Below are 18,097 nucleotides of genomic sequence, written 5' to 3'. Positions count from 1 at the left end.
AGGTGTCACAGATGCCATTCAACAAATTTTACTTTATATTCTTTATTAATTTTACGTGTAAGATATACTTACTCTATGGCTGGTATGAATTTTCATCTCTATTATCATCTATTGTATTTATTTTATGAGGTAGAGAATTTTTTCACTTTGAAATGGTAATTGTGATGACCCCACCTGAAAGGGTTGTCATACCACATGACAAATTCTAATTCTTCAGTTACATTTTAGAATTTTCAAATTGCAACTTTTTTAAGCTTATCAATGAATTCTCAATTATCTTCAAACTAAAATATTACACAAATGTAAAAAATATTAGATTGTTAAGATAGATATCAACTTTAAACAACATATAAAATGGCACTAGCTTTTTATGTAGAATTACCCATCTCAAATGAAAAAAAAAAAAGTTCTACCGAAAAACCAAACACATGAACTATCTAAACAAATTATAACATAAAATATACTATTTAGATGAAACCATGAATGATGATAATGTACCTAGATGGACATGCAGGTCATAATCAACTTTAACCATGAAATCAACATCCCATTTAGCAAGTGTTGTAGAGAAGTAGATCTTGGTTTTTGTCGAGAGCTGATGGTAGCCTTCAACATGTTTGAGTCTAAGGAAGTCATTATTCTCTACATCTTCTTTGTCAATTGCATGATCCAAAATGCCACCTGGTGTAGCACTATGCCCAATTACAAACCTTATCACTATCCCCTTCTCCTCCTCCAACTTCTTCAGCTTTGCCCCTGCCATTCTCATTTCCCATTTCCCATTTTATTTGTAGGCTTCAAATAAGACATAGTAATATTCAAACTAAAAAACTTACAATTGTTACAAGTTTTTTAATTGAGTATAGTTATTGACCTTGTGGCATCCAAGTGTATCAGATAGAATCACGTTGTTTTCTACTGCTAAAAGTAGTGTTGATTCCCACCACAACAAATGCATTTTTGGCAGAATATTTATTTTCTTTCTCCACTCCATTCATCTTCATTCCACTCTCAACTCTTGCTACTCCTAATTCCATTTCTAGTGAAGATATTGTTTTGTCTAATGACCTGCATCACTCATGCACCTTTATATTCTTCAAATGAATCTTAAAACTATCCATTACAATACCACTTATCCCCATAGATTCAACTAATTTAAAATTCTCATACATTTATATATATCTTAGATGATAACACATCAAAATTCAATCTAGCATTATAAGATGGGTTTTATAAGTTTATGATTTGAAAATAAATTTGTTTTGGAGTTTATCTGAAATAATTACAGATAACAAAAAAAATAAAAGATAAAAGCATGTTAGTCATAATATCATTATTGGTAATAGTGTTCCAAATGCAAAGAATTATTTATTTGAGCTTCTAGCAATGATCAAGTGGCTTACTAAATGGCTTGATGAGTCTTGGAAAATTCTCCCATTATATCCTTGCTTTCGCCATTTTCAAGTTTCTGGTTACATGCACACAATCATGACCTTACATCACAAAACATTCAAATTCTAACAAGTTTCATGTTCTTTCATTATATTTTGATCTAAACAACAAATTCTAAACTTTCACTTATTCAAATGACTAATCTGAAAATGAGTTCTATTAAAGAATCTAATATAAATTCAAATAATGTATCTAGATTCTAAACAAATCAAAACATGCAATCTATAATTTAAAATTATCTCATCACTTACACATAATAACAATACCCACATTCTCATCTTTCTCTCTCTCCCTCTCTCCTTATTCAATCTAATGAACCAACTGGATCTGCTCTACATTTTAATGTTTCAAGTATTACCTCATGGTCTAACTCATGAACTTTCCAAAGAATCTTATTATGTGGTTTTCCACCATATTTTATCAAGTGGACATTTGATATAACAAAAAGGTTCAAATAATGAAATATCTTTCTCTCCATTTGCCAATCCTTGAATAACCACAAGTTAGGGTTTTTCATAGAATATTGTCTAAGCCATGTGCCAGTTACAACCACCGCACTGATATGGTACTCTAAACCTTCACCACCTATAACTGAGTGATCCAATTTTTGTTTGGCTTGGACACAATGCCACAAATAATAATTTTTCCCTTCTTCATTGCCTTTAGGTGCAATAACAACAAAAGCATGGCCTGCAATGACAAATGTACAAAATGCGGTCATTAATTCAGAAAATACTTAGGTAAAATTTATAGAGCTACATATTGAAATTACAAAGATATATATATATATATATATATATATATATATATATATATATATTACCATGTTTCACTAGATTAAAAAATGGATCAAAGTCAATAGATGAATCCATCTCTACCATTTCTAGTGCTTGTGGGGGACGATAGGTGTCGATTGGGTCCAAAACCCATATATCCCATTTGTCCACCCATTCAGTTGACTCATAGTCATCCTAATTTTCCTCTGCACATGATGGACAATAACATGCCATTCTTTGCGTGTGGATACTCCATGAACCTGAATTAGAGCTTCTAAAAGAGTGCAACTCACTTAATATTGTTAGCGTGAAACAATCCTCATATGGTGCAATGTTAGTATTATCTATCAACCAAACAAATCTACGAACTGTAGACTCACCTTCCTTACCTGAACCCATTGTAGCATTACACCATTGGACAATGGATTTTACATTTGTCAATATTGTTCCATCTTTGTACTTTAATTTTTTATGAGCTAAAGCTCTTTTGATGCATGCACCTGCACCATCATGCTCTCCCTTTCCATTACCAACCTCTATGAAATTCCACATATATTGAATTCTACACAATCTGTGCATCTTGCTCAACCAATAGAACATCCATGCATTCTTGAATTGAGATGCACAATTATCTAACCAAATAATGTGTTGATGATATGGTATGCCCCTATTAGCCAAATCTTCATAAAATAGTTGAAAACAACCATGTACAAATTCTATAGAATATGATCGATCATTGCTGATGTAAAAATGGTACTCCCTCAAAATCTTTCTATCATCCTCTCTACTTGTAGGTGAATGCATGAATGTTATGTGAACAAATATGAAAACTTATTGAGAAGTATAATACTTTTCTAGCACCTCATTTTGTGGTTGTAGTGTGTAGTTCTCTATGAAGTCTATAACCAAAAAAATGGTTTCTTGTGGAAACATATCCTTGCACAACTTGAATTGCAAGTCCAGTCATCAAGCTCTATGTGTATGCCTTGCATACTCGTAAATAATTTTTTCACGAAAAAATCTTCATGAGATCATACACTAGAATTTTTTCAATGACTAAATCACATCTTTTACCTTGTTTTCCATCTTTTAGAGCATATGTCATTGTCTTAAATTTTTCGTAATCTACTATTTCATTTCCAATTGCATGTGTACTATCCATATGTTCACAAGTTGATAAAAGTTGCAAAGAACCACAAAATAAGCATGTACCATCCAAGTATGATGTCTTGTAAAATTGTTGGCCATCCCTTATTTCACATAAAATGTTGGATATAAATTCCCTTGAAGATCTTGGTGGCTCATTCATGTCACAATCATGCAAAACAAACTTAGAATGCAAAAACACACATATATGCCTAAAAACATCAAAATGGTTAGAAAATTCAATATGTATCCTACAACAAGAAGTTGTGCGTGTGTTATTTGTCTTCACAAAAAAAGGTTTACCCATCTTAAAAAATCTTTGACTTATTTGAATTTGAGGATACATACCAATAAATTTTGCAAAAAATTGTGACTGAGTTGAGTCCAAAGAATGTTTTTCATGTGGTTTGCAATTTTGTCTACCAATCCTCCTTCTTACAACATCTCTTTGATTAGGAGAAACACGTGTGTTATTTTTCAAAAAATCTTTGATCAATAATTTCAAAGCTTCACTAATTTCTTTATCCTTTCGTGGTAGTCTACCGCTAAATATTCATAACTCATTTTTTGTTGGATCTTCCAATCTCTCACGCCTTAGCATGGCTCTCCTTAGAGTACCTCTACCAATTTTTAATGTTTTTCTTATCTTTCTCATGAGTTGAGTTTTCTTTATTTGGGTACTTACTATTGTCAATGTAAGTACTCGTCTTGTGATATTACTATCTTTTGGTGCATGATTTAGAACCCACTTTGTCATAAGCACTCATTAGATTCTTTATAATTCATTTTTCATTTGAATCATCCATCGTTCTTAGCCCAAGAATCTTCATGATAGGCCTAAATTTCAAATTCCTCATCATTTCAAAAAATAATTTGCATTGACCTCTAATATTTAATTCTTCAAAGAATAATCTCCACATATGATTAATTTTTCTTTGACAAGTACACTTGCTAATCTTGTTAGGCATTGATTACAAAATGTTAGTATCAATATCAATCAAATATTTTGGTCTTCTAAAATGAATTCTAGAAGGTGTTATAATCTCTTCTATTCCCTCAACATTTTGAATATCAACATAAGGTTGAGTGTTTTTTGTACCTTGAACCGAAGATGATGTGCCTTGGCAATAAGATGCAAAAGATGAAATATCACCTACTTGATATGTTGATGTTGTGCCTTAAACATGACATGATGGAGTTTGTACATCTTTGGATCTACAAATTAGTGCCTCTTCAACATGGGAGGATGATATGACTCCAACATTGGAAGATGGTGTAGCCTCACAATTTAATTGTCTTCTTGAGCGTAATAGTCTCATTTGTTCTCTTTGTCTTTCCAATTCTTCCTCTTTGTTTCTTTGTATCAATGGTTCTTGTTCCTCTTCAAATTTAAATTCTTCATTATTGCTTTGCAATTTTCTTTGTCAATGTAGTCATTTCATTTTATCTCTTTTAATTGCCAAATCTATCTCCCTCTCTTCCTTTGTTTGAGTTTTTGGTTTTTTTCCTTGGCATGATGATGATTTCTATATGTCAAATTATTCAAAAGTTTGAATTACTTACAATTTGTAAATTAAAAATCATTCAAATACATATAAAAATTACAATTATTTCAATGAATACACAATATATATCAAATAACTTGTCAAATTTCTAACCATTTCCAAATAACAATATATTCAAACATACAAATTTCAATGAACTCACTATATATTAAACAACATGTCAAATTACAATCAAATTTGTCTCTATATATCAACAAAAAATATTTAAAAAGGATTGCACTAACCTTTTATATAGAAATAATATTCAAAAAGCCTTCAAATAGTATATCCAATGATTGAATTTGTTGTTTGCTAGCTTCAAAAAGTCTTCAAATAGTTTTTGCTAACTTCCAATAGCTTAAAACCCATATTTTCCATTGGAACAACAGAATGCACAATAGAAAAAAAATAGAATATGGATCAAAAGGGACCCAAACTTGCTTTATGACCATTTTTTGGTGAATTCACGTAGTGCATATGCACTATGTGAAAATAAATCTCTCCCTATCCCACCATCCCCCATCCCCTACTCTCTCTCTCTCCTTACTCTCTCTCCTCTCCCATCCCCTACTCTCTCTCTCTCTTTCTCTTCCTCTCCTACTCCCTCTCCCATCACCTACTCTCTCTCACTCGCTCTCTCCCATCCCCTAGTCTCTCACTCTCTATCCTCTCCCATCCCCTACTCTCTCTTGCTCTCTCTCTCTCTCCTCTCCCATCCCCCACTCTCTCTTGCTCTCTCTCCTCTCCTATCCCCTACTCTCTCTCTCTCTCTCACTCTCCCTCTCCCACCGCCTACTCTCTCTCACCCTCTCTCCTCTCCCATCCCCTACTCTCTTTGTCTCACACACTCCCATCCTCCCTCTCTCTCTGACACTGCCTACTCTATCTCTCTCCCCTCTCCCATCCCCTACTCTCTATCCCCTCTCCTATCCCCTACTCTCTCTTTTGCTCTCCCTCTCTCACCACCTACTCTCTCTCACCTTCTCTCCTCTCCCATCCCCTACTCTCTCTCTCTCACTCCCATCCCCCCTCTCTCTCCCTCTCCCACCGCCTACTCTCTCTCTCTCTCCTATCCCCTACTCTCTCTCACTCTCTCTCTCCTACTTCCTCTCCCACCACCTACTCTCTCTCTCACTCTCTCTCACATCCCCTACTCTCTCTCACTCTCTCTCAGGTCTCACATCCGCTACTCTCTCTCACTCTCTCTCTAGTCTCACATCTTCTACTCTCTCTCACTCTCTCTATCCTCTTCCATCCCCTACTCTCTCTCTCCTCTCCCATCCCCTACTCTCTCTCTCACTCTCCCTCTCCTACTCCCTTTACCACCACCTACTCTCTCTCTCCCATCCCCTACTCTCTCTCTCTCTCTCTCTCTCGCTACTCTCTCTCCCCCCTCTCCCATCCCCTACTCTCTCTCTCTCACTCACACACTCTCATCCTCCTCTCTCTCTTGCTCTCCCTCTCCCACTCCCTCTCCCACCACCTACTCTCACTCTCTCCCATCCCCTACTCTCACTCTCTCTCTCCCATCTTGTTCTATCTCTCTGCCACCCCCTACTCTCTCTCAAACTCTCACACCCTCTCCCATCCCCTACTCTCTTTGTTACACACACTCCCATTCCCCTCTCTCCCTCTCCCACTCCCTCTCCCACCACCTACTCTCTCTCTCTCTCTCTCTCTCTCTCTCTCTCTCTCTCTCTCTCTCTCTCTCTCTCTCTCCCTCTCCCCTCTCTCTTTTCTCCCATCCCCTACTCTCTAGATCTCTCACACACACTCCCATCCCCCCCTCTCTCTTTCCCTCTCTCACTCCTTCTCCCACCACCTACTATCTCTCTCTCTCACTCTCTCTCTCCCTCTCTGCTCTCTCTCTCTCCCATTGCCTACTCTTACTCTCTCTCCCATCCCCTACTCTCTCTCACACTCTCTCCCATTCCCTACTCTCACTCTCTCTCTCGCATCCCATTCTCTATCTTTTCCACCCCTACTCTCTCACACTCTCACAATCTCTCCCATCCCCTACTCTCTCTCTTACACACACTCCCATCCCCCCTCTCTCTCTCCCTCTCCCACTCTTTCTCCCACCACCTACTCTCTCTCTCCCATTTTCTACTCTCTCTCTCTTGGGCTACTTTCTCTCTCCCCTCTCCCATCCCCTACTCTCTCTCATTCATAGACACACACTCCCATTCCCCCTCTCTCTCTCTCCTCTATCATCCCCTAGTCTCACTCTCTCTCTCCCATCTTGTACTCTCTCTCTACCACCCCTTGCTCTCTCTCACACTTTCATACTCTCTCTCATCCCCTACTCTCTCTCTCTTACACACATTCCCATTCCCCCTCTCTCTCCCTCTCACACTCCCTCTCCCACTGCCTACTCTCTCTCCCATCCCCTACTCTCTTTCACACACCCACACACTCTCATTCCCCCTCTCTCTCCTCTCCTATCCCCTACTCCCTAGATCTCTCACACACACTCCCATTCCCCCTCTCTCTCCCTCTCCCACTGCCTACTATCTCTCTCTCTCACACTCTCTCCCTCTCTACACTCTCTCTCCCATCCCCTACTCTCACTCTCTCTCATCCCCTACTCTCTCTCTTCCACCCCTACTCTCTCACACTCTCACACTCTCTCCCATCCCCTACTCTCTCTTACACACACTCCCATCCCCCCTCTCTCTCTCTCTCCCACTCGCTCTCCCACTGCCTAGTCTCTCTCTTAGATTACTCTCTCTCTCCCCCCTCTCCCATCACCTACTCTCTCTCTTTCACACACCCACATACTCCCATCCCCCTCTCTCTCCTCTCCCATCCCCTACTCTCTAGATCTCTCACACACACTCCCATCCTCCTCTCTCTCTCCCTCTCCCACTCCGTCTCCCACCGCCTATTGTCTCTTTCTCTCACTCGCTCCCTCTCTACTCTCTCTGCCACCCCTACTCTCTCTCTCACACTCTCTCTCATTCCTTACTCTCTCTCTCTTACACACACTCCCATCCCCCCCTCTCTCTCTCCCTCTCCCACCACCTACTGTCTCTCTCTCCCATCCCCTACTCTATCTCTCACTTGCTCTCCCTCTCCCTCTCCCACTCCCTCTCCCACCGCCTACTCTCTCTCTCTCTCACTCTCTCCCTCTCTAATCTCTCTCTGCCAACCCCTACTCTCTCTCACATTTTCACACTCTCTCCCATCCCCTACTCTCTCTCTCTCTTACACGCATTTCCATCCCACCCTCTCTCTCCCTCTCCCACTCCCTCTCCTACTACCTACTCTCTCTCTCCCATCCCCTACTTTCTCTCTCAGGCTACTCTCTCTTTCACACACACACACACACACACACCCATCCCCCCTCTCCCTCTCTCCTCTCCCATCTCCTACTCTCTCTCCCCTTTCCTATCCCCTACTCTCTCTCTCACTTGCACACTCTCATCCTCCTCTCTCTCGATCTCCCTCTCCCACTCCCTCTCCCAGTTTCTCTCCCATCCTCTACTCTCTCCCTGCCACCCCCTACTCTCTTTCTCACTCTCATACTCTCACCCATCCCCTACTCTCCCACTCTCTCCCATCCCATACTCTCTCTCTGCCACACTCTACTCTATCTCCCCCATCCCCTACTCTCTCTCTTATACACACTCCCATCCCCCCCTCTATCTCTCTCCCTTTCCCACTCCCTCTCCCACCACCTACTCTCTCTCTCACTATCTCTCTCCTATCCCCTACTCTCTCTCTCCCCTCTCCCATACCCTACTCTCTCTCTTTCATAGACACACACTCCCATCCCCCCTCTCTCTAGATCTCTCACACACACTCCCATTGCCCCCTCTCTCTCCCTCTCCCACTCCCTCTCCCACCACCTACTCTCTCTCACTCTCTCTCCCATCACCTACTTGCTCTAGACCACCCCTATTCTCTCTCACACTCTCTCTCATGCCCTACTCTCTCTCTTACACACACTCCCATCCCCTCTCTCTCTCCCTCTCCCACTCCCTCTCCCACCACCTATTGTCTCTCTCTTAGGCTACTCTCTCTCTCAGGATACTCTCTCTCCCCTCTCCCATCCCTTTCTCTCTTTCACACACTCACACACACACACTTCCATCCCCCCTCTCTCTACCCTCTCCCATACCCTACTCTCTCTCTCTCACACATGCAATCCCATCCCCCTCTCTCTTGCTCTCCCTCTCCCACTCTCTCTCCCCCCCCATCCCATACTCTCAATCTCTCTCTCCCATCCTATACTCTCTCTACCACCTCTACTCTATCTCTCTCTCTCTCTCACTTCTTCTCTCTCCCATCCCCTACTCTCTCTCCCCTCTCCCATCCCCTACTTTCTCTCTCTGCCACCCCTACTCTCTCTCACACTCTCATACTCTCTCCCATGCCCTACTCTCTCTCTCTCTCTCACTCTCATCCTCCTCTCTCTCTCTCTCCCTCTCTTGCTCCCTCTCCCACTGCGTACTCTCTCTCTTCCATCTTGTACTCTCAATCTCTCTCTCATATCCCGTACTCTCTCTGAAACCCCTACTCTCTCTCTCTCTCTCTCTCTCTCTCTCTCTCTCTATCTCCCATCCCCTACTCTCAATCTCTCTCTCCCATCCTGTATTCTCTCTTTGCCACCCCTACTCTCTCTCACACTTCCTCTCTCTTTGATCATATACTCTCTCTACCACCCCTACTCTCCCTCACTTCCTCTCTCTCCCATCCCCTACTCTCTCTCTCTCATGCACACACACACACACACACACCCATCCCACCCTCTCTCTCTTATTATAACTCTACCTCTCTTCCTCCCTCTTTATACACTATTTAGATCTCAATAGTGTGTGCTCACTAAAGAATGCACATACTATTAAGACTCAAATTTAAAAAGCTCTAAATAGTGTGTGCATGCTATAGTGCGCACATGCTATAGGGCACACACACTATTCAAACCTTTGCATTCTACCAAGCCTGAGGCATGGTTTTGCCTTAGGAATCCAACCCAAAGGTTTGGAGTCTATAAACTAGTTTGAGACTTGTATTGTTGCAAACATACAAAAATGATTGATTTTTCTTGTGTGCTCTTCTTCAAGATTCCTCATGGTTGAGAATCGATAAGATTAGGTTACATGACATTGTATGTCTTTGTGTTAGCTATATAACCATATAATTTATTTTTTATTTCAACTATTTCAAGCCTTTCATCTATAATTTATTTTGATTATATGTCCATTTGTTGTCAAAAACCAACATGTACTAATTGGGCTGCAAATTTTAGCTTGTTCATCAAATTTTGTAACAACTTAGCTTTTTAGAAACTAGACTCCATTCTACACACTTTCAAAAAAAGAAGTTTTGATATTAGATTAGTTTTCAATAATTTCTAGGGGAAGCATATAGATATTTCACGTTTTTAGGATGTGTCTAGTTAAAAAATTCATTAAAAAAAACACACACATTATAAAATTACCTGAAAAATATGGGATAAACTACATAGTGTTAAGTAACTTTTTACCAGAGTGATTAAAGAATTTCTAAAAATTTTAGGGGGGGCACACTTTGTGCTGTGTTATGTTTTTTGGAATAAACATTACCACTTTCTATGGCCCCCTTTTTTGAGGACCTAAAACTAAACTATTTTGAAAAAAATTAGTAGTTTAGAAACTAGATTCAAAGGACTCCTACTTTTGTTTTTGTCATATCTTAACATTTTGAGCTTAACTATCTTCAAATTCTTGTTGAAGTTTAGAAATTGCTGATTTTAGAAAAAAGGTGTCCACTTATACCCCCCTTTTGGCACACAGCTTGGTGCACGTACCCAAGATGTTCCTTCCCTTACATATTATTGAAAAAATAAAGATATGTTTACAGTACGTATATCCCAATTTTGGGGATTTTGGAGCAAAGAAGCCTTCTCTTATCCATACCTAGAAAACAATTTCAGATTTTTGGAATTAATCTACATAGATTACAATTGTTTATATAGAGCGCATTTGCTTTAGATTCATACTTTGAGCATGTCATTTTCTGCACTTCTTTTGGAAAGGGGATGCATCTTGTCACTGGACACTGCAATCTGGCTAAGATATTGGTTAGAGAATAAATTACATTTATCAAAATGTAGTAAGATGAAATAACATAGGACTAAAATTTAAGTTTTCTCAAACTAAGTAACTTATATGTAGTTATGAATAGGCATACCTTTGTTTCCAAATAATTATTAATACAATTTCTAACTTAATATAGGATAGCTATCACAATGCCTTCTTAATATAAATATATACTATATAAATAAAATCTAAAAAAATCTTATACTTGTCATCATGCAATACTATTGCAATCAAATATGGTTGACCATCATTATTAAATAAATATATTCCTGCCAATTATAAACTGAGGAAATTTAGATTTATAAAAAAATCTTTATTCTTCTAAGTATATTTGCCTATTTTTGTAAGGTTTGAAATTTGAAAAAATGTTTTCCTAGACAATGATTAGCTAATGTGCTTATGTAATAGATGCATGAAAGTGGAAATCATAATGTTTAGTTAATTATTGTATATGATGACATCCTAAAAAGAACATCAAATACAATAATTTATATTTTAAATAAATAAATAATTTTCAAATATTATCACTAAAATTACAATTAGTTAAATGACATCTTAACCGTAATTCATTCACAACAATTGAAACTATTTACAATTTATAATTATTTAAAAATTTCAATTAAGAATACAATACAACTATAAATTTACAAAAACTACTATTTTTTTTAAAAAATTAATAACTAGAAAGCTAACTGAATTTATATAAACAATTAAAACTAGAATTACATATAAAATTAAAATCTAAGTGGCACTTGTTTGAAGAATGACATACAAAATAAACAAAACTAGGCATTTCGATAAAGACTCTAATTAAACAAAGGCTCTGCCATTGAGGTTCTTCAACAAATACTATATATATATATATATATATATATATATTAATACATTATTGTACAAACATAGAGTGATTGGATAGAATCTAGAAGAAAGCATAGGAAGTATGCCTGTGTTGTCAGAGCGAATGAACAACATAGGGAAAATGTGAGACACTTGTCAAGGTACAAATCTTCGGCTATTTAGCCAATGCCAATTGTATTATAGAGCATTCTAGAGTATTGCGAGAAAAATCCAATTTCATGCATTGTTATTATAGGCATTTCAAGTTCATTGCATAGTTTCATGTTATTTATTCCACAGTTGTCATATTTAGTTTTCATCATTAAGTTGCTTATCATTTTGTATTTTCATCAACATAATTACACATTGTATTTAGTTTCATATTCATCCCACAATATCCCATTCTAGGATGTCACTGAGATGCTTGATCTGAGAGTAATTTAGCCATCATAGTTAGGGATACATGAGGCGCTCTTGAAAGACTTAATTTGATAGTTTATTCTTCAATTTCATTATCTTTGGATTTGCTATCAATTAAGTTTTCATTCTAATGTTTCATGAATATGCTTTTTGTTGATATATAAGTGCTAATTCAATTAATTGTTTGCATTGTCTAAGCTTTGATTTGCATAGGTACTGTTGGCGCTCAAAATTGTAGCCCAAATTTTGAGCACTGTTGAGAAAATTAAGCCCTATAAATGCTTTCTGATGAGATTGTACCCGACTATACCTTTGAGCCCTATGAGGTGTTTAATGTTTCTAGCACCTTTCATTTAGTGCATCCATGTGTTTCATGAAGTTAAATTGAGATTCTAAGTCATTTGGCAAAGTCTTGTTTTGAGCAAATGTCAACTCTGCATTTTTCACCGAAGTGTCAAACAATGATAGGAAGCTGTGTTTGTCATTGAATATTTCGTACCCAAAATTGGGTCATGATCCCCCACTTTGGGAGTGTCTAGTGTCCATACCTAAGAACCTATGTTTTAAATTTCGAGTCATTTCAAATCCGTTTGACTAGGTTTTGAATCCATTAAAGTTGGTAGTTTATTGTTTTCATTGCTGATGCACATTGTACATAATTCTGGGAAGCCCTGCTTGACATGCTATAACTTTTGACTAGTTGACCAAACTGCTAAATTTCATTTTGCATTGTATTGTAGACATTAGAGAATTTTTATGTTTCAAGTTTTAGCTTATGATGAATCCGTTTGATCAGTTTTCAAACGTGATTCCAAATGCAATTTCTAAAGTTTTACTGTGTCAGTATTTGTAGATTGATTGGTACCCCTGTTCGGGACATCATAACTTGAGATTCGTGATTAGTAAGATCGAATGGATTGTACCCCTATATTGTCCTCTGAAAATAATTTAAGTGTGCCAGTTTGCAAGTCATGATGAATCTGTATGCACACCTTTCCAGGTCATTTCCATTTGAAAAAAATGCTTTTCTGCCATTCTTTGCAGTCAACAAATCCAAGTAGCTCACTTTGACCGCTTGCCATTTGTGCCCAGTTATTTTTCATGAGACCAAATACTAGAATTATACTCTCCTCATGATAGAGAACCAATGTCCCATGTTTTGTCTTCTCAGGTGTCCATTTGCCCAATTTTTGAAGCCGAATCCAAACCCAGTTGATTGCTTTCTGACATTTTTATCTGCAGGTGATTCTGAGAGGTCAACTTTGATAGTGAATATATTTTGACCCCAAATTTTTCATGAGACAAGATTCAACAGGGTGCAAGAGTGCAGAATAGAGAGTTAGTGTGCCAATTTTTAGAGCCCGGTCAGATGTTTGGATCAGTTTTTAAGGCCAGTCAAAGGACCTCCTAACACAAAGTTGAAAGTTTGCAAAAGGATGCGAAATGAGCTTCAAATTCATTTTCAGTAGTTGAATTTACTTCAATTTAGTTCAAGAAGGTTGATGGATCAGTTTGAGGATCCAGTTACTTGGGAACAATTTTTTTTTTAGCCAGATCTTCTTTGGGATCCGACTAAATTCATAGGCTTAATGAAGCAATATAAGTTTCAAATATGTTTAAAAGGAAGAGTGATTGTCTTAACAAGAGAGCATGATTTTGATAAGAGTATATCAATATGTTGGATGCCAAAGACTTTTGTTGTATCTTGAGTCTTAAATCAAACCTTTGTAGGTAAAATCCAAAGCCATTGACATTAGAATATGAAGGATATCTTATGATCTAAACGTGAATGGTAATCTGTTAGAATTTGTGTTACAATGGACTAGTGTATTTGAAAGTTTTGAAAGAAATGCATTACCTCATAATTATACATGAAGTATCATGGGCATTTGCATGTGGACACTTCATTACTGGAAGCTGCTAAGCAAGAGAACTTGGATTTTACTTGTAACATTTTGGTTCATCAGAAATCGGGTGTAGGTAAGAGTGCCACAATCAATTCTATTTTGATGAATCTAAATCTAAAACTAATGCATTTCAACCAGCAATAGGGAAGGTTAGGGATATACTGGGAACCATTCATAACATTAAGGTCAGGGTCATTGATATGCCCAGTCTCATGCCTCCTCCTGCTGATCAGCATAGAATTGAAAATATTATTTTGTCAATTAAAAATTTGTCAAGAAAAAGCCAACCAAGGATCAGATGGAACTAGACATTGGAAGTGGTTGTTGCAAGTGAAGAATCAATTTTTTTACACAAATCAGGTGGCCAAGATAAAGCATGTGGGAAAGAACCATTGAAAAAATTAACACTGCTAAATCAATTTATGGCCAAGAAAAATGTCACGTGGCAGTCTTCAATAACAGTCTCATCACAATTTATGTCAAGTGCGATGAATTGGAAAGCACCTGTAGGGTTCTTGACGAAATGCAGAGGCAAAACTCCTACTCATGGTCTATCACGATTGCAGCTTATGCCAAACATGGCTTTTTGGTTCAAGACACTCTGCTTCTCTTTTGAAAAATGCAAGAAAAATTTGTCAAATGCAACAAGTTCACATATTCCAGTGTTCCTCCAGCATGTGCCAAATTGGGATATCTGAAATTGGGAATGGAGGTTCAAAAATAGCAAAACCATGAGAAGCAAGCTGCCAGTAAAGAATAAAATGCCGAGCAAAATAAAGAATAAAATGCCGAGCAAAATAGAAGGTAGTAGTAGGAAAGAAAGGAGATACCCATGCAAGTAAAATCCTACCCATGTAAAAATAGCAGACTCACGTTGAAAGCAAGGTATCCACATGTTGGTAAATAGATTTGTCCTTCTTCTTTTCCTCTTTTTATGTGCCCAAATTTATAACGAAGAATAATTTACACAATAGTTGGGAAACTGTTTCTAAGAATATTTAGTTTCCCTCTGAATTGAGGTACAGCTCCCTATGTAAATGATATTCAATGAATTATATTTTATCTCTAATTCCTACTGCGAGGTATGCTCTTAACCTGAGAGTAGGAGAGGAAAACCAAATTAAGCCTAACTAGAACTTAATTTAGGCAAGAAAAATTTCTCAATATCGAAACAGATTTATGTATCCACACTTCTTATGAATTCATAAGTCCATCTGCACAAGACTAAAATAAGTTGAAATCTAAATCTGAACTACAACTGATGAATCGAGAAAACTAACAGAATCCTTTTGTCAAATGAAATATAACAATACTTATTACATCCATTTGAATTCCAGAAAATAGGGAAAATGAAACTCTGTTCTTTCTTAGTTCTCTGTAATGCAGAAAGGAAATACTAACAAATTACAATACCTACTAGAATGGAAAATGATTGAAACGAAGTGCCACTCAATTTTCTCTGCAATAGATAGTACTTCACACCAAAAATTTTTGACCTTTGATTAATCATTGAATTTCATACATATAGGATTTGAGAGATGACCGTTACAATGGGAATTTCAATCGGTTCATCTTCTGAATATGACGAATGACAAGATGCCAGTTTGTCGGATTTCAAAATTTACAAAAATTTGCAACATTTACATCAGAGAATAGAAAAGGAGTGTTAAATAAGTCATTTAGACTTCTTTCCCTTTTCAATTTTTGCCCTATATGTTCTGGCAGCCACTATGATTGGGATCATCTCCTCATGACTAGGCACATGTACATTGGTGAATCTTAAGAGCCACTTTGAATGCTCTCGAGGTAACTCCTTTACTGCACCCAGCTGACGTGTTAACACTCCAGCTGCCACATTTACGCATCCACTCAGTGCCTGCAACTCTAGCACTCTATTTTGACTACTTGAAGTCATTCCAGATAGGTTACTCAAGTATGTGGAGAAATTATTCTTCATTACTTCTATCTCAATGAGAGCCTTTCCTTTCCCACTGCTTTGTGGGTTAGTGTGTAATCCTTGCATGAGCTCAAATGCTTTGTCTTGGATCTTCTTCACCTTTTCTTTTGTTTCTTTGAGTCCTTCCTCTGCCTCTTGAATCATCTCCTACTTGAATTGCATGTTTTGAAGTCATTCGAACAGAGGCTTGATTCCCTTCTTCAAAATCTTTGCTTCAACTGCCTCCTTTTCCTTCATTTGGATGATCATATTTAGGAGAGAAATGCATTCATCACACCTTGCCTTTTCTGCGGCCAAAGTGTTGTGATTAGAAGTGATATTATCCTTCTTAATTTCTAACCGAAGGATAACATTCCCAATTTGATCAATCAGAATAGCTCCATCTGTACTAAGCTTCTCAATCCATTCTTTTCTAATCTGACCAAAATGCCTATCTTTCTAGAGCTGTGATATGAAGGCTTGTACATCTTCTGCTGAAGGATTTTCAGTGGCAGGCACACCAATGATAGTTTCCAATGGAACAACTAATTGCCAGATGAATCTTCTCGACTCCTCTATTTATGCTTTCATTCTAACCTTTGATGACTTGAGATCCTCCAATTGCTCTTCTATCACCTCATTACTCAATTTCCATAGGCCTACTTTTGTATCATGTCTAGCTTCCCCAAGATCAATTGAGTGCAGAGTGAAGTCCTCTGGCCTCATATCTTCAATTCTCCCTTCCTTGTTTGGTTTTGCTACCTCCATAGTTAGGTGCCCTATTTTTGGATCTCGTCCCAATATTGACAAGGTCTTCTACTTTTTAGTTTTTAATAAGGTAGATCCTAAGCGAACCGCTTGACATACAACATCCTTTGAAGGAAAATTTTCATCTTTTCTTTTCCTCTTCTTCTCCAAAGTATCCTCAAGCCAAGACTCTGTATTAATCACTTTGGAGGTTGTTCTGAGTGATTCAATGCTGAACATTTTCTTCTTTACTGGAGTCATTGTTGCGATAGCTATAGAAAAGGGGGTCTTTGGATCTCGAGAAAGGAGCTGAGATAAACCTGGAGCTTTCTCTTCTTCTTGAGCTTTCTGGGTAGCTTCATCAGACTCAATGGATTCACCACTACTACTTTTATTATCTCCAATTTCTACTATCTGAATAGGAGAACTAGCAGGCTTAAGAACAAGAGAGCTTACAGATGGAGTAGGGCTACGACAAGGGGATAAGATAGGAGCAGCATGAAGAGATGGAGTTGGAGAAGCTTGAGGAGATGGGGGGAGAGTAGCATGTGAAGGTGATGCTAGAGCAGGAGATCCATCTTTCTGTTCCTCCGTTTCTTTTTCAGTTTCAGCTTGGGTTCTGATTACTGGTAGTGATCCCCCTTAACAAGTTAGGGTTATTGAAACATTCCTCTCTGGGGGTTGATCACCTCCACCTGTAGATTGAGCTGGAGCTTGAGCAGTTGTGGCAGTAGCACCGGGAGTGGCACTCTGAGAGGAAGTTGTGGTGAATGCATCATCCTCATGGAGCTCCTTGCAAATCCTCATGGTGAATGCATCATTTACTTGGATGTGTTCTGCATAAATATTCTGTAATTGCAAGCATGGGTAAAACTCATAGCTTTTTACATTATCAGGAAAATTCTCAATTCTAGGGAGTCCCGACCACAATTGAAGAGAACCCAACATGTATATCAAGAAAGAGGACATATAAAATGAATTATAAAACTTGGCTACACTGAGAGCCCTAGAAAGATGCTCACTGACCTCATATGCCCAGTCAATATACTGTGTGTCTAAGCAAATAACTTGCACCAAAAAGAAGTACTACTCTACAAAATTAAAAGCTTCTACCTCACCTTTGAGTCGATGCAATAGAACCAAAATGTCAACAATTTCTGGTTTGAGGTCCATGCTGAAAAGAGTTTTAGGGACTTTACTCTTAGCTCCCCTTGGCTTTTGAAACCAAGATTGCATGATCTCCCTC

At 38.0% G+C, this 18,097-nt stretch overlaps 1 pseudogene; it reads right to left on the bottom strand.

Annotated features, from left to right (window-relative positions):
• Nucleotides 1-463: 463 nt before the first annotated feature.
• LOC149540682 (putative beta-1,3-galactosyltransferase 8) lies at nucleotides 464-17,658 on the bottom strand (annotated as a pseudogene).
• Nucleotides 17,659-18,097: the final 439 nt, after the last annotated feature.

Source organism: Cupressus sempervirens, chromosome 9 (assembly GCF_028749045.1).
Source record: "Cupressus sempervirens isolate cs-2001-9-10 chromosome 9, ASM2874904v1, whole genome shotgun sequence".
NCBI classification, from domain to species: Eukaryota; Viridiplantae; Streptophyta; class Pinopsida; order Cupressales; family Cupressaceae; genus Cupressus; species Cupressus sempervirens.
The sequence above is the reverse complement of the archived record's forward strand: the minus strand, read 5'-3'. Positions and strand labels throughout refer to the sequence as shown.